Below are 20,531 nucleotides of genomic sequence, written 5' to 3'. Positions count from 1 at the left end.
TGTACATAGCAAGGACTTGCTAAATGCTAAATAGGTTATATTGTAATTATTTGGTTACTTGCTTTCCTCTGCTCTCCTACCCTTTACCCGTTCTCTGTAGTCTGTGAGCTCCTTGAAGTCAAATATTCTGCCTGAAATTGTTTCTTATGAGTAGCATAGACTTGGCCCTGCGTGTGAATCTTAATTCTGTTACCAGTCAGAAATTACTTAATTTCTGTTAACCTTGGCCTCTGCATTCACTTATCATTCATCAAACATTTACTATCTCTCCTGTTAGAGTATAAGCTCTACAAAGGGTAGAATGATGTCTACCTTGCACTCAGCTTCATTCCCAGAGGCCACCATAGTGCGTGATCCATTGTGGGCTTGGTAATTGGTGTTTTTGCAAAATACATGTATGAACAAATGAGCACCTCATATTCTCCAGGTATTAGGTGGAGAAATCAATGGTAGGATGAGGAACATGAATTGATGCTACCCTTGCCAGAATTTATAATCAGGAAACAAAAAATAATAATAACTTCTCATCCGGTTATTGTGCAATTCAGGGAGATGCTATATGAAAAGCTGACCAGAGTACCTGGCACTTAGTAAGATGCTTCATGATTGTGATCCCAACAATGGGCCTATAAAAGTATATATATTTCCTGTTTTAATAGGACACATTACAAGAGTCATGTATCAAAAAAATGTTAGAGATAGAAATGCATCGTTTAGTTTGTGTACCTCAAATGCTAAATCAAGTAATATTTGAATAACTTAAGTGAAATTTCCTGGAGTTGACTAATGTTGAATTATAACTGAAAAAGTAAATGAGAATGGGAAAGATGAATGAAAGAACGAATGAAGGAATGAATACAAAGTCACAATGGCTGAACAGAAGAGCAAAGAAAGAGGCAGTGTTGAAGTTTGGGGAGTGCTTTCTCAGCTAAAGCTAAATCATTTTCATGATTTGCACAGCCTGCATCTCAGCCAGAAACAACTTTCCCTGGAGGGTTCGTAGCCTCTGAGAGCAAATATTCTCAGAAGTAAGATGATTCATGAGATGAGTCCTGGGGAGACTGTCAGAAATAAAATCTCTCAGAAAGAAAAAAAAAAAAAAAAAAAAGAAGAGACTAACAGAAGGAGAGAGAGAAAGAGAGGGAGAGATCAAAGTGATTCATCAGATTTATTTGCTGTTGATCATTCATTTGGTGCTATATCCAGGCAATATATAGTCTAAAGAGAGGTAAAGTGATGTTGAAATGAGAAGTTTACAAAGCTGGTTGGCTGAGCATACTGAAAGGGAGTTTATCTCGAGATGGTGCAGGGAAAGTAAGTTTGGCTGCAATAATACCTGAGGTTTGGGACGTTTTAGATTCTTCCTCTTGGGCAAAACTGTCATAGCTACACATTTTGAGGAGTGTGTGCCATCTCTTTTTGAATCACCTAGTAGATTTTTAACAGCATCACAGTTTACTCCTGAATGGTTAAGATGGCCTCTCTTATCCTGGTGTGAACCATGAAAACTTATAAAATTTTATCTGGCTGAGAGAATCACAGAATCATAGAATGTCAGAGTTGGAAGGGTCTTAAAGGTCACTTAGTCCTCATTTTGCACTGAGCACTGAGAGGAGTGAGGAATTTTATGTATTTCTGAACGTGTGAAACTACTGTGACAACCCAGGAGAATAGATTTAGGATGAAGGAGATGTTTTGATTAATTGATTAAATTAAATATTAAGAGCATTATAATGAATGAGCTACTGGCTGACTTTAGCAGCAGACATTTTAGAAAATGCTTGTCTTAGTTATATACCAGTGGTGTTGGCACTTTTCCTGCAGCCGTTTTTCAAATTTCAAGCAAAAGTACTTTCTAAGAGCAGATCCAAGATCCTGCCTTCACTTCCAAGGCCACTATTTTTCAAAATATGTTAGCAAAGTTGAAACTTTTACTTTTTTAGAGTTGAATACTTAGATCTCTTCCCACTCCTTGCAAAGCCCAGAGAACAAAAAGAGTTGGCCCAGGCATTGACTGTGAGGGCTTTTTTGTGTGCTTCTGGCTCCTATAGAATAGTAATTTCTCTAACAATTGTTAGAGAGCTTCAGAAAACTCACTTTGCCATAAGCCACTGTTGGATTCAGGTGAGGTCAAGGATAATGTGCAGAAGTTATGCATTCATTCAATCAGGATTTACTGAATAACTACCGTAAGTTAGTCCCTATAATACATGAATAATGATATCATCACTGGTATAAAAATATGAACAATGGAGTCTCAGCAAGGAAGATGACTAAGGCCACCTGAGGGGGAAACAGAGCAAAGCAATTTTGAACAGTCTTGAAGGATGAAAGAAAAATTTCCTGGTGGACAAGTAGGGAAAGCTATCCTAAGTAAATTTTTATTGTTATCATTAACAGCTATCATTTATTGAATGCTTTCTATGGGCCACAGGCTGTGCTAAGGGCATTATGTGCATTTGTTTGGTGCATCCTCACAATTCCATAAGGTAGATACTATTTTGACACTATTTTTTTCAATAGATGAGGGAACTGGAAATTCTTAAGTCCTATACCCAAGCTCCTATAACTAGTTGTCCTTTTGACCCCAAATGAAATATCCCTCAAAATGATCATATATATATCCTTTTCTGATTTGAAGTTTGCTCAACAATTAAAAGATCATTCAGGTTCCTAAGTTTATTATTAGTGGGACAAGTGTTGAGATTGTCCCCATACTTAATATTTTAATTTTGGGTATTAAGTTTTAAATGGACATCTATTTATCAGTTACTCTTTTCTGGACAAAGTACATTTCCAGTCTTTAAAACCAAGCAACAGAAGCTGGACTAGGATTTCAGCAAGATAATGAGGCTTGGGGTAAGTCCTAATTGAAGACTTCAGTGTGATTTCATAGGCAGTCATAAAGCACATGGTATAGAGCCAGGTTCTAAATCAATTCAAGGCAAGAATTGGAGAGAAAGCCAAATAGAAAGTTAAAAGTCCAATAATTTAAAACAAGAAATGTCAAAGGAGGTGTGAGTGATTTAAAAAAGTAAAGTACAGAATACTTTGAACCTCTTAGCATGCAACTCAGTTTTGTATGTCATTTCTATGGCCAAGGACAATGATGTCACCTATTAAAAGACAGCACCACCTCAATGTTTTCCCAGAGGAGAGGATAAATAAAAAGTTATCACCTTATTTATGAAAGACTCTTTATTAAGCTTCTGAATTTTTGCCTATACATTTGGTAATATAATTGGTATAATTGTTCAATATTTTGTCACGTTTAGATAAAAGTGCATGTGGAAGGGAATAAAGTCTATTCTACATTCTGTGTAGTGCATTGGTGATACTGGCCCTGCTTACTAAGGAAATGTCCACTGATGCTATCACATCCCCATGGTCTCTAAGTGATTTGGTATTTACTGGAAGGCCATACACAGGCATTAGGCAGAAAACAATTGTTTAGTGGCTTTCATTCATTCATTTAGTTCATTTATTCAGCAAATATTTTTGGAGTGTTTTCTATGTGTCTGGCACTATTTAAGAACAAGGAACACAGTGATAAATAGAATAGACAAATTGCCTGTCCTCAAATAATTTGCTTTTATTCTAGTAAGGGAATCAAACAATAAACTTACAAACAAATACCAGATAGTTGAGGGCTGGATGGTGCAATTAAGAACAGCTATCAGTATTAGAGGTGATTATCATAGGGGGTGACCAAGGAGAGAAGTGGTGTGTGCTTTTGTAGATGAGGTCGTCAGGGACAGCCTCTCTGAGATGGCACTTGAACTGATCCTTGAAGGATGAGAAGGAGGCCACCATGCAAAGAGACAAAGAAAGAAAGTTCCTGGAAGAGGTGATGACAAGAACAAAGGCTGTGGAGTGGTAGCAAGCTTAATGTTCAAAGAAACAGATACTTAGACTTGATTAGGGAAAGTCACAAGGACCCTGGAGCTCCCTTGGGAATTTCACCATATTAGCTAGTGAAGGTGATTCTCAGGCTTGGAGTTTCCAGAAGGCACTGAGACTTTGGATCAGTAGCTTTCTAGGCAGCTGTACGCTTTTGGAAGCTGAGGTGAAGCATTCACACATGGCTGCTAAGCTAAGCTCTGCCCACCCACTTGAGTGTCAAAATGTCCATTCCTATATACCCTGTTGATTTTCCTAGAAAAAAAGTAGCAGTAATTAAGGGATGGTGTTTGGAATCAGAAAGGCTAGCTTTTAATGCCAACTGTCTGCCACGTACTAGATGTACCATCTTGACCAAGTTGCTTAACTTAGATGAGTCTTCTTCCTCCACTTCCTTTTTCTCTCTTTCCTATTTATTCCGGACACCTTTATAAACTATCTCGCATTGTCTTGGCTTTGCTTCTGACTACAGCTATGGTTACAGCAAAGAGTTCTTATGGTCTTTGACTCACTGGCAGCTTCTTGCCTTAAGCACACACCACCTATTCTTCATTTGCTGTCCCAGGACTTATCTAACACAGTGGCATGGTGAACTGAGGGAGGCACGCTCTGGACTCTTGTGCATCCTGGAAGTGAAGGACAATTAATGCCCCCAGGGCATCCCTCAACCAGTGAGTGGAAGAACCAGAGAATTCTAAATCCCTATAGTCCCTGAACACTTCAGGCTGGCAAAAGAATACCTGTTATTAGAGGAGAGCAACTTCCAATTGCCTAGACACCTTGAAAAGCCCTCACCAGAGGAAGATGCCTTGCATCCTTTTTCTCCTTAAGATCCACTACCACTCACCCCCTTTTTGCCAAGACCAATAACTTGGGTCTTGTCTCAGCACAGTCTGAACAAGGATACAGGATTTAATGTCCTGGCAAAGAGATCTGGACTCAGTCCTAGTAATGCTGCACAGAGAATGAGGCAGAGATGCCAGAACTGCCCAGATGAATAACTGAAGGAACCAGAGGCTAAAGGAAGTGAAAATGTTAGAATGGATTTATTATGTGAGACCAGAAAACCCTACTAACTGACTATTTGCTAGAAGGATTCATGGATATTCCATTACCAAGGCCATAATGAAGCTTCTCCTGAAGACAGAGCACAGATTTGAGAAGCACAGTGGAGGCTTCCATCTGTTGGTGTGGTAGTTGAATGTGCTACCTTGGTACTGGGCTGCTTTGTATCAGTGGGTTATAAAATGATCCCAGAATAACAAAATGGCAGCACTTAACCTTCAGAAGCAAAGTGGATGTGATCATCATAATGGGAAGGGCTAGGTAGCAATCAAGGTTCCTTGACCTGAAGGGATCTATTGCAATGACTCATAAATTACAATATTCCACAAGATAGATGTGCAGTCCAGAAGGGTGTTATTCAACTTGAATTAAAATAATCCCCTCCTTCTTCTCTTCCCTAAATCAAGAGCTGGCAAATGTCAGCTAACACAATGAAAAGCTGTAGTCCTTCACCCAATTTCCAGATCTAAATTAGTTTACAGACTCAGAGGTTATTGATCAAAAGGCAGGCTTGTTTCCTTTGAAGAAGGACTATAATATCATCAAATGTATAGACAATAAATATGCCCCCACATCAATTTTCTAGAGTAACTACTCAGGAGGAAAATGGAACACCTAGACCCTTCAAGGATAATTGAATAGAGGGTTTGATCTGACACTGATACAAGGAACCCAAAATACCATCCAGAAGCTCCAGATGAAGGAGAGGCTCCTGGAGACCAGGTGATGAACAGATTTCTAAGTCCATCCTACAGAGGGTTCATTGAGTTCACAGACACATTTTCCCATTTCCAAGTGTGTAACTGGGACAATGATGCTTAACAGCTGGCAGAACACTGTTATTATTTCTTGATCTATGGAGTCTGAATCAAAATTATAGGAAACTCATCAGATTGCCTCCACCCCTTTCCAAGGTAATTAAGTATAAGTATTAATAATGTTGCATTCCAGAAGGAATTTTGGAAATTTTCCCTACCACCAAAGACTTACAAGATGCAGGGATGGCAGTCCCTACATATGCTTATTCAATTCCTCTATACGGTTCCTGAAAAAATAAAGCCTATTAGTTGTGATGGAAGACAGTGGACTCTACAAACCTCACCATGTGTTATGGTCACCCCAACTCAGCTCCCATGCTAGATGTGAAATCTTTATGAAACAGATCAACACAGATTCTGGTACTGGGTGTGAGGCTACTGACCTGCTGAATGTGTTCTCCAATTCTATCAAAAAGGAAGATCAAAGGCAGTTCCCTTCTGTGGGAAGGACATTATATATTCATTTTATTTTCCCAGAGGTATATTAAGTCTTCTGCTCTCGGTCACAATGTATTCAGAAGGAATCTTGATCACATTAGCATTCTTCAGAACATCATACTAGTCCAAATATTCCATATAAGTGATGATTTTAGGGGTCCAATGGCCTAAGACAGTCTAGGAATCCCCTCCAAGGATGAGCAGTTTTATATCTTGTACCTTTTACTACTAAGAAGGAGCCATGGCACCTAGTCTACCTCTGTAGATTTTGGAGGCAGCATGTTGACTGCATTTGGGAGAAGTTCTCTGATGCATTTATCTGGTGACTTGAAAGACCGATAGTTTTGAATGGGGCCCAGAGCAAGAAGAGGTTTTGCAACAGGTCTACTCTGTGGCACTAGCTGCCCTGCAATTTCAGCCACCTGACCCAGTGGAGCCAATGGTGTTCTATGATAGGTAAGGATGCATTCCAGAATCTCTGGCAAACCCCAAAAGAAGAGACATAGAGACCCCTTTCATAGCAGAGAACTACTTACCATTTAAAAGGCACCACCTGGGGTGCAAAGACTGAGCTGGCAAAGACTGAGCACCCAACAACAGGTTACCAGGTGAGTGAAGCTGTCAGCATGAGTTGGGTATTATTATCAGACTCTCCAAATCATAATATTGGGTGGGTGCAGCAGCAATCTACTAGACACAGGACAATAGAAATGATATATTCAGGATCAGACCCAAGCAAGTCTAGAGATACAAGTAAGTTACATAAAGATGAGCCTTAACATGTTAATGATACTTTTCTTGAAACTCAAATCTGTTGCCTCATGTCATAGTGGGTTTCCTACGACTAAATGATGAAGGCAGAAAAAGAGCAGAGACTTGCTCCACAATGTGTTCTGTTTTTCTCCCATTAGGCTGATTTGAGCTGCAAATGGACTGCTACTTCAATACAGCCCCATTTAGGCATGGCACTAAAGGACAGGAGTGAGGGTACATCCTCCACATGGGCGGGGGTGTGAGCAGTACACTTGACCATTCCCTTCGCATGAATGGAGAAGTGCCCTGAGGTAAGGATATACACAGAGCTTTGAGCAGTGCTGAAAGGCATGGCTGCTTGGTCAGGGCCTTGAAAAGAATGAGATTAGATCAGAGACAAGGAGATCTTAGAAAGAAGCATATAGAAGTCCCAATGGAAATGGTCATGAACCATGGTGATCTTTTTATCTCATGCTAATAATGTCCACCAGAGACCCTCATTGCAGAACAAGTGCTTAACTGCGAGGACAAGATGATGTATCCAGCAGTTATCAGCCAGCCTCTCTCCTTGGCCACCCTTGCAATCATGTAATAGGCCTATGAATTGAGTTGCCACGATGGCAGAGATGAAGGCTGTGCATGGGTCCAAACCTTGGGTTCCCGCTGATCAAGGCTGCCCTAGCTGTTGATACTGCTGAATGTCAGTCTTCCTGCAAAAGACCAATATTTTGTCCCTTGATAGGGCACTAACCCCCAAAGAGATTAGCCATCATGTTGTGGCAATTTGATCACATCAGACCTCTTTCATCCCGGAGGGGGTAACAATTCATCCTTAAATACCTGACTTCCTATTCCAGGTATGTCTTAGCCTTCCCTGCCTCCTGTGTTTCCCTTGGTACCACCACCCTAGGGCTTGCTGCATGCCTGATTTATGGACATGGTATTCCATTCAGCATTGTCCGTCAAAAGGATGCATTTTACAGCAGAGAAGTTACAACAGTGGAACACTGACCATGAAATTTTGCCATATGCCACAACACTCAGAAGCAACCACATTAATAGAATGATGGGAAGACCTACTAAAGGCTCAGCTAAGCCACCAGCTTGGGGACAATACTTTGTGGTATTGTCCTCAAGGAGAAGATGAATGCTTTAAACCAATGGCTGCTCTTCACAACTGAAAATGAGACCACTGTTGACATTGTTTTCATATGTAGCCCAACATATATTTTCAACCAGGAGGAGGTGCCATGGCTTATCAGAAAAAACTCAGACTTTGGAGTACTTTAAGGTATTTAATGAGTGTTACATGATCCTTAAGGGCAGTGACTTTATCTATTTTCTTTTTGTCTGTTTCTTCTATTCCCTGGTGAATCCCTAGTGCCTAGAAGAACGTGTGGCAATTAGAAGACACTTAAAAAATATTTCTGATGCAATGCATATATAACATTTAGTGTATTAAATGCTTAATAAAAGGTTATTATCATGGTCAGAACTCTTCGTGCACATTGTATGCCACAGGTGAAGATGTCTTTAGTCTGACTGTCACTGTTTTAACCATGTTTTAAGCAGGCCTTAAAAGCCTCCCCATCCCTACTTCTGTTCAAAGTGAATTAGCCTAGGAAGGATGGCTGCTAGAGCTGTTGTTGTCACGCTTCCCAGGCTCTCACAGCTGCACTGATCAGTATGGAATTGGGCTTTGGCAGGTCATTATGGGGCCTCCTGCACCACACCCTGCTTGTGGTCTCAACACTTTGATTCACCATTCAGCCCTTCCCTGGGCACCCTGCTGACATCCAAACTTGAGAAAATCCTCAATATGCATGAACACCGTAATTACACAGACTTAGTCTTTTCCCTTCTGAGATAATTACAGAAATGAACTGTGTTTCTCAAGCAAATCAGAACATACAGATAAGGGGAAGGATGTCTTGGTGGGCATAAGGGATCTCAGACTTACTCTGGCTGCATGCCCAAAATCAGCGATACAAGGAATACTTCGCCTTAGTAGAGAGAAGCTTCCTGTCAGAATCCTTATGAGAAATTTGTACAAGCAATTCCTGCCCCCATAAACAGGAATCCTGCTGGCAAATTGTTCTGTAAGGAAAACAGAAAAAGAGCTGATGTGGCTTCATCAGGACCTGGGCTTTGTCAAACAAACAAACAAAAAAAGAAGTAATTGAAACAATTCCCGATTTGTGGCCCGAGGGAGTTTGCAGTTTTCTTATTCCATCTTACACAGAAATTCTGAGCTCAGAAAAAGTAAGGAAAATAAATCTAATGAACAAAATATTGAAGGGTTTGTGATTCTAGAGAGCCAAAAACAAAAGAAAAAAAAAATCACTTCCTTAGTTTGTTTGGGTTCGAGGGACCAGGATTCAACTTATAAACATCTTTGAGTGAGGAGCCTTAGGATTCTCTTCCTTCCTTTCTTTTTTTGTACTTTCTATTCTAGCCCCATTCCTTGTACTTGGAGATCAGTTAGTTTGCCGCCCAGTCTGGAAAATCAGTGTTGTCACAAACAAGGCAAGGTGACATGCAAGTTGGGCCACTAAGACACCTTTTGTAGGGAGGTAAGAAACCGGATTTCAGTATCATCTATGTCACTAGGACATAGGAGGATGTGAGTGGGGTATCTCAGACACAGAAACTCCAAGGAGCATCAAGAACTGAGATGGTTCAGGCAACTGCCAGTGTTTATCTGGCCAGGGGCACACAGGAATGAAGATCTCAGTGGTGAATGATAACCTGGGACAGGCAAACATCAATTGGCTCGAAGTTTGTCCATATGGATTTCTCATGATTGGGCAGAAATATAAGAGAGCAGAATTCAGCTTTGGGACAGAAGCCTTGCAAGAGCCAGGCAGCACGCTGGCTAAAATTCAGCAATACCCTAAGCTGGGCTGGAGGACTGAACAGGGAAACTAAGCAGAAACTAAGAAGGAGAAAATAAAAATAAAGTTACCCTTGGCTAGGATATATAAATGAAAGGAAAAAGGCCGTAGTTTAGGGTTCCACAGAAGCTCAGAGCTCATTCCTGGTACATGAGGAGGTCTTGAGATGGGTTGGCATTAAGGTAGCTCAGAGGATATGTGGCATCCCAGCAATCACAGCTGATACAGCAGACTTGGGGTCTGAGACATGAGATTTAGTTCCAAGGACCACTGGATGGAGGGAGAGGGAGTGTGGCTGCCAACACACTCCTTGCCCTCATCAGTATAGCTTCAGGATCTGAGATGAGTATTGGTTTCCCAATGGGGCCCAGCTGCTCCAAGTTATTGAGGATACACTATATACTCAGGCACTGGACTAAATACATCCATTATCTCATTTTTTCTGCAGGAAATGTAAGTGGGAAGTTGAAGAAGATTATGGCATTTCTGGCAGTCAGGATTTGGAAAGTTACCTACTAAGAGGCTTTAATATGCTTAAGGTATTACTACAACAAACTAATTTTCAACTAATTAAGAGAATAGAAGTTTTATTTATACATCCAAATAGGGAGTTACTGTATAGGAAATATATTCTCTGGATCAAACAGAATAGGAAACAATGGCATCGAGGTGTATAGCAGTGCCTTTGTGATGACAGACCCTGTCATGTGTAATTGTGTGTTATTTCCTATGCACACTCCGTCTGAATGAGCAATAAAACTATCTTGAGCAAGAATAGTTTCTTCTCTGATCATCTTATTTTTAGGACTTCTAATTGCTTTCAGACATGCTGCTTGTGATTTTCAGTTAAACTTGACACATTAGCTTTGCTAATATGTTAAATCTACTAAATTTGTTCATGTCCCTTTTTCTGAGCATCCGCCCTTTCTTTTACCTTATGTGATACCACAAAAGGTTATTGTCAGAAGCCAGTGGCATACAATCCTTGTGGGACAGATCTCCATGGTACTATAGAGTGAATTGCCTTCCATGGTGAAAGCCTCATAATTAAATATGTGGATTATGCCAGTGATGGTTCATCCAGGTGAAAATACTGATACTACCTAGAAAACGTGGGCACATCCGTCTTCCACTGGACTATGTGTTATGCTTCGGCTTTTGTTAATATCATTTTGATGCCAAAGCAGGAAAAGAACGTTTCCTGATAAAGAGTGGAAACCAGAATCCTCAGTACCATTTTTCATTACTATCTGGTCAGAAAAAATAAGACATAATCTGATAGTTTAGACAATTGTGTATCTCTCACTCACTAAATGGATGTATCTTTTTGATGCACCCTGTTGAAAGCTTCTATTCTGAGCACCAGAGCCAAATTTTCCTAAGGTTCTCTGGTTCTACCATGGTTTCCTGATGAAGTTAAATATGTCATGCATAGACTGCAAACTAGGATTCCACTGCTGAAATTTGAGGTCTGAATATTCTAAAGTATGTCACCAGTGATCTATATAGCTAGTCTCTAAAAGAGGAGAGGTTTACCCTGTGGCACCTACATTTAATATTCCCTGACAATTAGTCAATTTGTTCAGAGAGCTGGCCTCAGACTTTTTCCCCTAGAAAATAAATGTCTGATTGTGAGCCATCTACATGCACCTTTGTTTGGGGAGGGCAGAGGCAAGAATGCTAATGTAAATGTAAACCATGCCCTTTCTATTATTTTATTAGGACTATGTGTTATTAAATGGGATCTAATTTACCATTCGTGTTTCCATGAGAGCAACATTCTTGGCTTCCTCTACACCTGCATTAATTTTTCCTCATGGGAAGAAGATTAAATTACCTGATTAGTAAATTTAGGATCAAAAACTAGGCATGTATGACTGAGTCCCTTCCTATTTCCTTCTCTTCTTTGGATCTACCTGATTTTAGGAAAATACACTCTCCTTTGTCCTTGGTCATGCCAAGAGCATCACAATAGCAGCCCTGTCCTTTTGTGTGGAAGGCCTGCGGTTGACCAGTGCTACCTGACATTGAGTGAAAAAGTCTGTGATAATGATGTTAAATGTGAGAAATCCCATCCTTGTGTCATGCCCAAGTCTTAATTTCCAATAATTCCATCAATAAACAACCAGATATTTTAATCTCTGTCTTCCTGATACAGGATTCAGACAAGAAATAGAATAGTATGTTCTATTAGGATGCCTAAAACTCTAGCATGTGCCATCAACAATTTTCACATTGTACAGATTTGCCAAATTCTCTTTTTAAGTGTACCCCTAAACAACACCATAAAGACTATTTTAATGGTTGATAATTATATTTCTAATAATGTAGACCTAATATAATCTTATGATCTCTCCTCTGATAATATCCCCTTATTTTTTTCTAGCCATAAGGGATCTCTTGTCTCAGAAGCATCAATGTTAGACACCTCTGAGGCATGGCTGATGTATGATCAAGGAGTAACTCTAGAATTATTGGAGAATTTGGCCAGAGGTAAAGTCTTAGAAAATAATCAAAGGTGCTCCACTTCTTTTCAAAATAAATTTAGACAGATTTTTAAAGCTGTGAGATTTTACAAATTGAAAGGTAAAATTTCCAAGCAGCAATTAGGTATTTTATCCCAGAAACTGGAAGCCTTAGGGCAGGGGAGGAAGGGAGGCTGAAATATAAGTAAGCATTCTGGAGTGACAATCCTTTCATCCCTACTTTGACAAGGCCAGAAAAGGCACACATTGGGCACCCAGTATGGTTACTACAGCTTATATGGACAAAAGCAAAATCTGCAGGCTTTCATCCAGCTTTGAGGCAGATAAAGAAGTAAAGTTGAGGAATCCAGAAGTAGACCACCAAGTTTTCAGAGATCTGATTTTGCTCAGCAGCATTTTGAATGGCTCCATTGTCTCTTTCTTGAGAGGAATAAATGTAACTAAAATGACATATTTTAAGGGTCCATTTCAAAGAAAGCCTTCAGCTCTATATAGGTAGACTTAAGAAATGTCATTAAAATTCATGCTACAGAATACCCCATTCAGATACAAATCAAACAACTTTTGTGGGAGAATACTTAACGAGGTTTTCTCAAATGCAATGTAGTCTTTTATTTTATTTTTTTAGTTCATCATTAAATTACTAGTCTTCCATGTTTGAGTCCAAACCGTTTTCCACAACTGGTTTATCTTGGTAGAACATCCTTTAAACTATTTCATGATGGGAAAGGATGCAAGCCCAAGAGTTTGCACTGATTGTTACATCAGTGGGCTGAGCCTGGAACAAAATGGTGGGAAGATTATCAGAATTTTATTTTTAGTTATAAATGTATAGAAACATATTTTTCAAAAATTCACACAATGGGTTATGTTTTGAAAGCAACTCAAAGTTTTCTGAGAATTTTTAATGTGTTTTTATGGTAGGATGAATAGGAGGAATCAGTGTTAATTCCTAGATGGTCATTTCCCACCTCTAACTAACACAGGTGCACAATCTTTTATCTGAAATTCTTGGGCAATTGTATTTCGGAATTTGGAAATCTTGAGCTTTTAGGCTAGGAACATGGTACATGAATCAGATGACATAAAAACAATCCCACCAGGCCTTGGAATAAAACTCTGTAATTAAAGACATTCATATTTCTACAGGCAAACATATAAAATTCATGTGACTTGAGATGAAATAACATTCATACTATGTACAATTCATAACAACTCTAAATAGCCTCAGATGAGGCTTTGCCACCCAATGAGTTACAAAACAACTCTGGGTTTTCAGTGATTTGGGGGCTTTCAGAATTATAAGGAAGAAATTATCGTCCTGTAGTAATATTGATAATCGCTAACAATAATTATGCTAAGCACTTTCATATATTATTTCATTTTGTCCTCTTGACAACCCTATTAGGAGACAACTATCACAGTTCTCATTTAAGAATAAGGAAATTGAGATAATGCTAGCTAGTAAGGGTAGAACCAAGATTTGAATCCAAGCATTCTGGCTCCAGAGCCCGTGGTTTTAACAACTGTACTTTACTGTCTTCCTTTCTAAAGGAGCAGTGTTGGCCTCAACAAAGAATTAACTTGACCCTATATGGCATTGTTGTAGCCATCAGGAATGGCCAAAGCCAATGGTTGTGACCTTGAAGAATAACTACATCCTACTTTCTACCCAGGAGTAGGTTGTTGCCAACTCTGCCCTCAAGCCTCAGGGATCACAACAGGGCTTGTCATCCAGTATGCCCTAACTGTTGGTGATGGACTGACAGATACTTTCTTTGAGAACTTCAGACAGGAATGAGGTCATGGTAAAAGGAGGAGACGATAGAGTCCATTCATGCTTGATGGAAGGACTGCCTCCTTCTTTCTCACTCACCTGTGTAGTTCACTTTTCCCTTATGGATGCAGAATGTGGATGTTTGAGCCTGGGCCTCCTCAGGCTCTAGATTAAGAAATAAGAATTGGTTTTATTTATCTACACAGGTACAGTATAAATAATGAATGACTAATTACTGTGATCTTAAAAGTGGGCACACCAATGTATAAGCATGTAGAATCCACATGCTGCTTAAAAGTGGACACTACTAAGCTCATTTTGTCTCCTGGAATAAGACATATACATTTATTCAACCTCCTTCAAGAAGGAAGATGACACATGGAAACTGGATAGCCACATGTAGAAGACTGAAACAAGATCCTCACCTCTTACCTCTCACCAAAGTCAACTGACAATGGATAACAGACTAAACCTAAGGCATGAAACTATAAGAATTCTAGAAGAAAATGTTGGAAAAACTCTTATAGATATCAGCCTAGGGAAAGAATTTATGAAGAAAACACCAAAGCCAATCACAGCAAAAACAAAATAAATAAATGGGACCTGATCAAATTAAAAAGCTTCTGCACAGCCAAGGAAACTATTGTGAAAGCAAATAGATAACCTACAGAGGGGAAAAAATATTCACATGCTACATACCAGATAAAGGGCTGATAACTAGAATCTATATAAAACTCAGGAAAATCAACAATAAAAAATCAAACAACCCCATTGAAAAGTAGGCAAAAGACATGAACAGAAACTTTTCAAAAGAAGACAGACTAATGGCCAAGGAACATATGAAAAAATGCTCAACATCTCTAATCATCAGGGAAATGCAAATCAAAACCACAATGAGGTATTATTTAACTCCATTGATAATGACTTTTATCAAAAAGTCACAAAACAATTAATGTTAACATGGATGCAGAGAGATAGGAACACTCATACACCTTTGGTGGGGCTGCAAAGTAGTACAACCTCTGTGGAAAGCAATATGGAGATACCTCAAAGAGCTACAAGTAGAACTACCATTTGATCCAGCAACTCCATTGCAGGGCACCTACCCAAAGGAAAAAAAGACATTCTATAAAAATGACATCTGCACTGGAATGTTTATAGCATCACAATTCACAATTGGAAAGATATGGAAACAACCCAAGTGCCCATCAATAAATGAGTGGATTAATAAAATGTGGTATACATATACCATGGAGTTCTACTCAGCCACAAAAAACAACGGTGATCTAGCACCTCTTGTATCATCCTGGATAGAGCTGGAACCCATTCTCCTAAGTGTCACAAGAATGGAAAAATAAGCACCATATGTACTTACCATCAAATCAGTACTAACTAACCAACACTTACATGCACCTGTAGTAATAACATTCGTCAGGTGCCAGGAAGGTGGGAGGGGAGGGGAGGGAATGGGTATATTCACACCTAATGGGTGTGGTGCACACTGTCTGGGGGATAGATATGCTTGTAGCTCTGACTCAGGTGGGGCAAAGGCAACATATATAACCGAAACATTTGTACCCCACTAATATGCTGAAATTAAAAAAATAGAAATTTTTTAAAAATTAAAAATATGAAGGAGGATAACCCATGTGGCAGGCTGGGCAGGAGCCTTTTTAAGAAGGCCACAGGCCTTTCTAAAGGTATAGAACTGAGTAACTTGATCCTTTTTTTCTTTGAGACAGAGTCTCACTCTGTTGCCTGGGCTAGAGTGCCGTGGCATCAGCCTAGCTCACAGCAACCTCAAACTCCTGGGCTCAAGTGATCCTACTGCCTCAGCCTCCCAAGTAGCTGGGACTACAGGCATGTTCCACCATGCTCGGCTAATATTTTCTATATATTTTTAGTTGTCCAGCTAATTTCTTTCTATTTCTTTTTTTTAGTAGAGATGGGGTCTCGCTCTTGCTCAGGTTGGTCTCGAACTCCTGAGCTCAAATGATCCGGCCTCACAGAGTGTGAGGATTACAGGCATGAGCCACTACTTGATCCTTTTTGCCATCATTCTTTTTAACTAACAAATAGTCCTTCTTCCAATTTCTATATCCTCTAAATCTACTTATGTGCCACTTCCATATTAGGTTGTCTGCTAAAAAAAAAAAAAGCTAAACACACTCTTGATCATGTCATCTCCTTCTAGAAAACCTTCAGTTGCTTTTTATTTGCTAACAAATAAAGAACATGATTCTCATCCAACAACCATGTGTCCCAAAAGACATTCCAGCTTCTCCTGTCTTCTCTCCCATTAGGTCCCTACTCTATATTCCAGACAAACAATTTAATGCTGCCTGTTTTGGGCTCATGTGTACCACCACAAGCCTGCCCACTTGCTTTCTGGCTGGAATGGTCCTCACAAAGGTTTGCACTATCCCCAAGGTCATGGAGTCAGGTCACTGTTGCTGCCCCTGGAAACTGAGGATCCCTGCCCATAACACTGACTGGCAAGGAGAAAGGCACGCATGCTCTCCAGCCAGGCTAAAGGCATGGGGGCTCTTATGTCCCTAGCAACTGTCTAGGAGGGCTGGGTGCCACACCGCAGAGGTTCAGGGGATTTAAGACCAAAGGAGTGAATTGGTCAATGGAACAAAAAAGAAAGGTAGTGGATAGATTCTTCCCCCTACTTCCCCCTTTCCTACCAAATGCACTGTTCTATGACACAGAAATTCAGAGAGCCTCTAGGACAATGCCCCACAAGTTGCAGCAATCAGCTGTCCTTGCTACACAGCTGTGGCCGCCCTGGGACATGCCCCCCTCATATTTTCACTCCCTCTGTCTTTGCCTCGCACCCTTTTCTCTCTCTCTTCTACTTCCCTGAGAATACACCACCCAATAAAATATTAGCAGGAAGCTTTGTTCTAAAATCTGTTTTCTAGGGAAACTGGGCTAAGATATCCCCACATTTCTTAGCATTCCTTTTTGCTTATCTCTCTTTATGCTGTTTTCTTTTCCTGGTGCACCACCCCCTCCACCCAATGAAATTGCAGCCGTTCTTCAAGGTACATTATTAATAGTAATATAAATTAATTTTTTAATCCTATAATCATATGTAATTTCTTCTTAGTGAAAAATCTCCATTATATTTTGGACTTTTCTATAGTATGTATCTCATTCTGTCATAGGCTTCATTTAATATCTTATTCCTCTTTTTAGAGATTCAGTGCATAAAGTTAGAGATTACGTGCTATTAATTGTGGGTGTCTTGCCACGCTGAGTGTTTGCATGTGAAGTTCTCAATACGAGGCCCTTCCATATATGATCTGGGTCCTACTGGCCTGTTCTAGCCTCACCCCCTCATTCTTAGTCACCCAACCAAATCTATGCTCCAGCCAGAAGAAACAACAAGCAGATTCCTAAAATTCACATGTTATTTCACACTGCTATCTTTGTCACTGCAGTTCCCAAAGCAGCACTCTCATTTCTTCATGCCCAGAAACTCCTTTATGTCTCACAAAACTGAAATGAAGTATCACACAGCAGCTCTTCTTTGAAGCTTTCACTAACATCTCTGGCTTCTCCTCCTATAATTCATGAAACACCAATGTGCCTCCATGGTAACAATTGTGTTTATCCGGTGGTCAGCAAACTATTTTCGTAAAAGATGAAATAATAAATATTCTTTTACTCTCCCAGGCTATACAGTCCCTGTCCAACTACTCAACTCTGCTCTTTTAACACAAAAGGAGACAGAGACAATATGTAAATGAGTGGGCTACTAAACTACAAAAGTAGGCAGTGGGTAGATTTGGTCCACAGGCCATAATCTACCAACCCCTGGAATAACCCACTGCAAGTCCTTAAATATTAATAAACTCTTTATTCTTATTGATATTAATATTATTTTCTTATAGTCTACAGTCTTATTTGGCATTTATTGGGTGTTCAATGAGTATTCATTGCATGAGTAAATTAAATAACAAATAAAAATGAGTCCTTCAATCTTGACTCTCATATTATTCCCTCTCTGTTTCCAATATGAACAACCCCTCCTGGGCAAACAGTAGTTTCTTGCCTCTCTTTATAAGTGTGGAATTGGCCTGGCAAGATATAATAGACAGAGCTTCATGCCAAGCACAAAGAACTGTTATTGTTTTTGCCAACTATTTTCCGCAAAAATCTGGAGACAATCTTTTCATTAAAGGAGCTTCAATAGCTATTGGAATCACAGGATTTATCTGGTCAGTAAACAATTTCATTCCTGACTCATTTTCCCTCTGCCTAATAAAGTTTTCTGGCCATGAAAGCTATTGTTAAATCACAAAGCACTATTGAAAGCAGGGATAGAGTTTGGAGGCTGAAGAGGTGTACAGCCTCTTCTTTAAATTCTGCATTTTTATCCTCCTTCTGTTAATGAGTTTTCATTCTGGAGTTGACCTTCATCTTTGCCAACTGTGTCACCATCACCCACTTTTCCCCGCAGCTCTTCTGAAACTTTCCATCGCTTCTAATGCTTCTTTTTCATTGTTGGCTCCTCTTGTACTTGGTGGTGCCTTTGCTTTTTTCCTTTCCACCATGTTAACATTGCTGTAAACCAGAGGTGCCCTAACTTCAGATTCTCCTTTCCTTCCCTTTTCTCTTTTGAAATCCTCTAGCCCACTTCTGCCTCTCTTTATCTCCATCAACCTTCAGGCTCCACAATTTCTACATTCATTTTTTTTTTTTTTTGAGACAGAGTCACGCTCTGTGCCCTTGCTAGAGTGCCATGACATCAGCCTAGCTTACAGCAACCTCAAACTCCTAGGCTCAAGCCATCCTCCTGCCTCAGCCTCCCAAGTAGCTGAGACTACAGGCACATGCCACCACACCTGGCTAATCTTTTCTGTTTTTAGTAGAGACGGGGTCTCACTCTTGCTCAAGTTGGTCTCAAACTCCTCAGCTCAAGCGATCCTCCTGCCTTGGCTTCCCAGAGTGCTAGGATTACAGGCGTGAGCCACCACACCTGGCCTCATGTTCAATATTAATTTTCCATAAGTGTGGATCTCAAAAGGAAAGTTGGAAAGTTTTACTTACAGGAAAATAGAAACATATTATAAGGTCAACTATATCAACAAATTAATGTAAAATCGAATATTTGTGTTTGTGGTTTAAAGACATATGTATTTGATTTATTAGAGCATTTTAATATGCCAAAGAATTCTTACTTAAAAAGCTGTGCTGATACCAAGAGGAAAAGAAAACATATGGTCATCTGTAAAATGCAAACTGTACTAAAAATAATATCTAGATAAACTGCAATGGAAACTGAGGGGGTAATCAAATACATTGGCCTCATTTGAGGAGCAGGGCATGCAAATGGAGCAAGCTTTCATTACCTGACAGCATTTTTTTCAGCCATGGGAAACTTAGTAACTTTATGTTGATGAGAGATAGTCCTACCCAGGAGTTGGAGGTTGTAGTGAACTGTGATCACACCATTGCACTCTAGCCGGGGCAACACAGAGAGATCCTGTTTAAAAAAAAAAAAAAAGGAGTAATCACGGGTCCTGTAGATTACCAGGAAAACCAGTTAATTGTGAGCTCCCTAAACACTACAGTGGCAAAACTCATCCATAAGATTCTGGGAGCCTCTGGTTAGAACTATGATGGAGAAAACACAGTTCTTTTCATGGGGAAATATGGGAAAAATCAATGACCCCTGAATTTTCTTCCAAAATATCATGATGGCTGAAGCCATACAAATCCACCTAGAAAGATGCCTGCAAACAGGACAGCTCCTTGGCCCACCTCTGAATGCCTGGGGGAGTTCTGAGTGCTTCTAGTGAATCACCTCCATAAAGCTTGGAGAGTGGGGACAAGTGCCCACAGTCTTAAAATCTGTTTAGGGTGATCAGGGAATAAGAGATAAATACAAGGAATAAGTGGTATTATGATTACTAAAGATTCATTAAAGAAATTATATGACAAAATGCTAAATTAGTAACAACCTACTGTCACAGTAGGGATTATAAACAATCTTTTCATAGAGTGTGGAAGGGGAAAAGTTTAGCACTGGAGGGGAGGATGGTAAGAGTAGAGGCTTCAGGGTGGAGATAGTATCAGAGATGGGTTTAGAAAGTTGGGAATTATGTTGTGAGAGAGGACGAGGTGGGGAGGGCACCCACAGCACCAGTAGGGGACTGGGATGTTTAGAGCTCTAGCTTCATATTATGGAAATGTGGGAACTGGAGAGGAAAGTGAAGTGACATATTCTTGTATGTAGCTAACTGGCCCCTGAAATTGCAAGTCATGGTGGTTTTATTTTTTCTTTAACAGAAGTCATATCGAGAGTTTACTGTGTATCTGACATAGGAGTAGATATGAATTAAAAGACAAATGAGACTGAATTTTACTCCCAAAGATTTTACAGTAT

The 20,531-nt window shown here is 39.8% G+C and overlaps 1 long non-coding RNA gene across 1 annotated transcript; it reads right to left on the bottom strand.

Moving 5' to 3' along the window:
• Window positions 1-8,944: 8,944 nt before the first annotated feature.
• LOC123645046 lies at window positions 8,945-19,613 on the bottom strand. The gene is made up of 3 exons (XR_006737371.1): window positions 19,495-19,613; window positions 14,231-14,296; window positions 8,945-9,071 (listed from the first exon to the last, which is right to left on the bottom strand). It is a non-coding gene; the product is annotated as an uncharacterized LOC123645046 (long non-coding RNA).
• Between the last annotated feature and the right edge of the window lie 918 nt (window positions 19,614-20,531).

Source organism: Lemur catta, chromosome 9, assembly GCF_020740605.2.
Source record: "Lemur catta isolate mLemCat1 chromosome 9, mLemCat1.pri, whole genome shotgun sequence".
NCBI classification, from domain to species: domain Eukaryota; kingdom Metazoa; phylum Chordata; class Mammalia; order Primates; family Lemuridae; genus Lemur; species Lemur catta.
The sequence above is the reverse complement of the archived record's forward strand: the minus strand, read 5'-3'. Positions and strand labels throughout refer to the sequence as shown.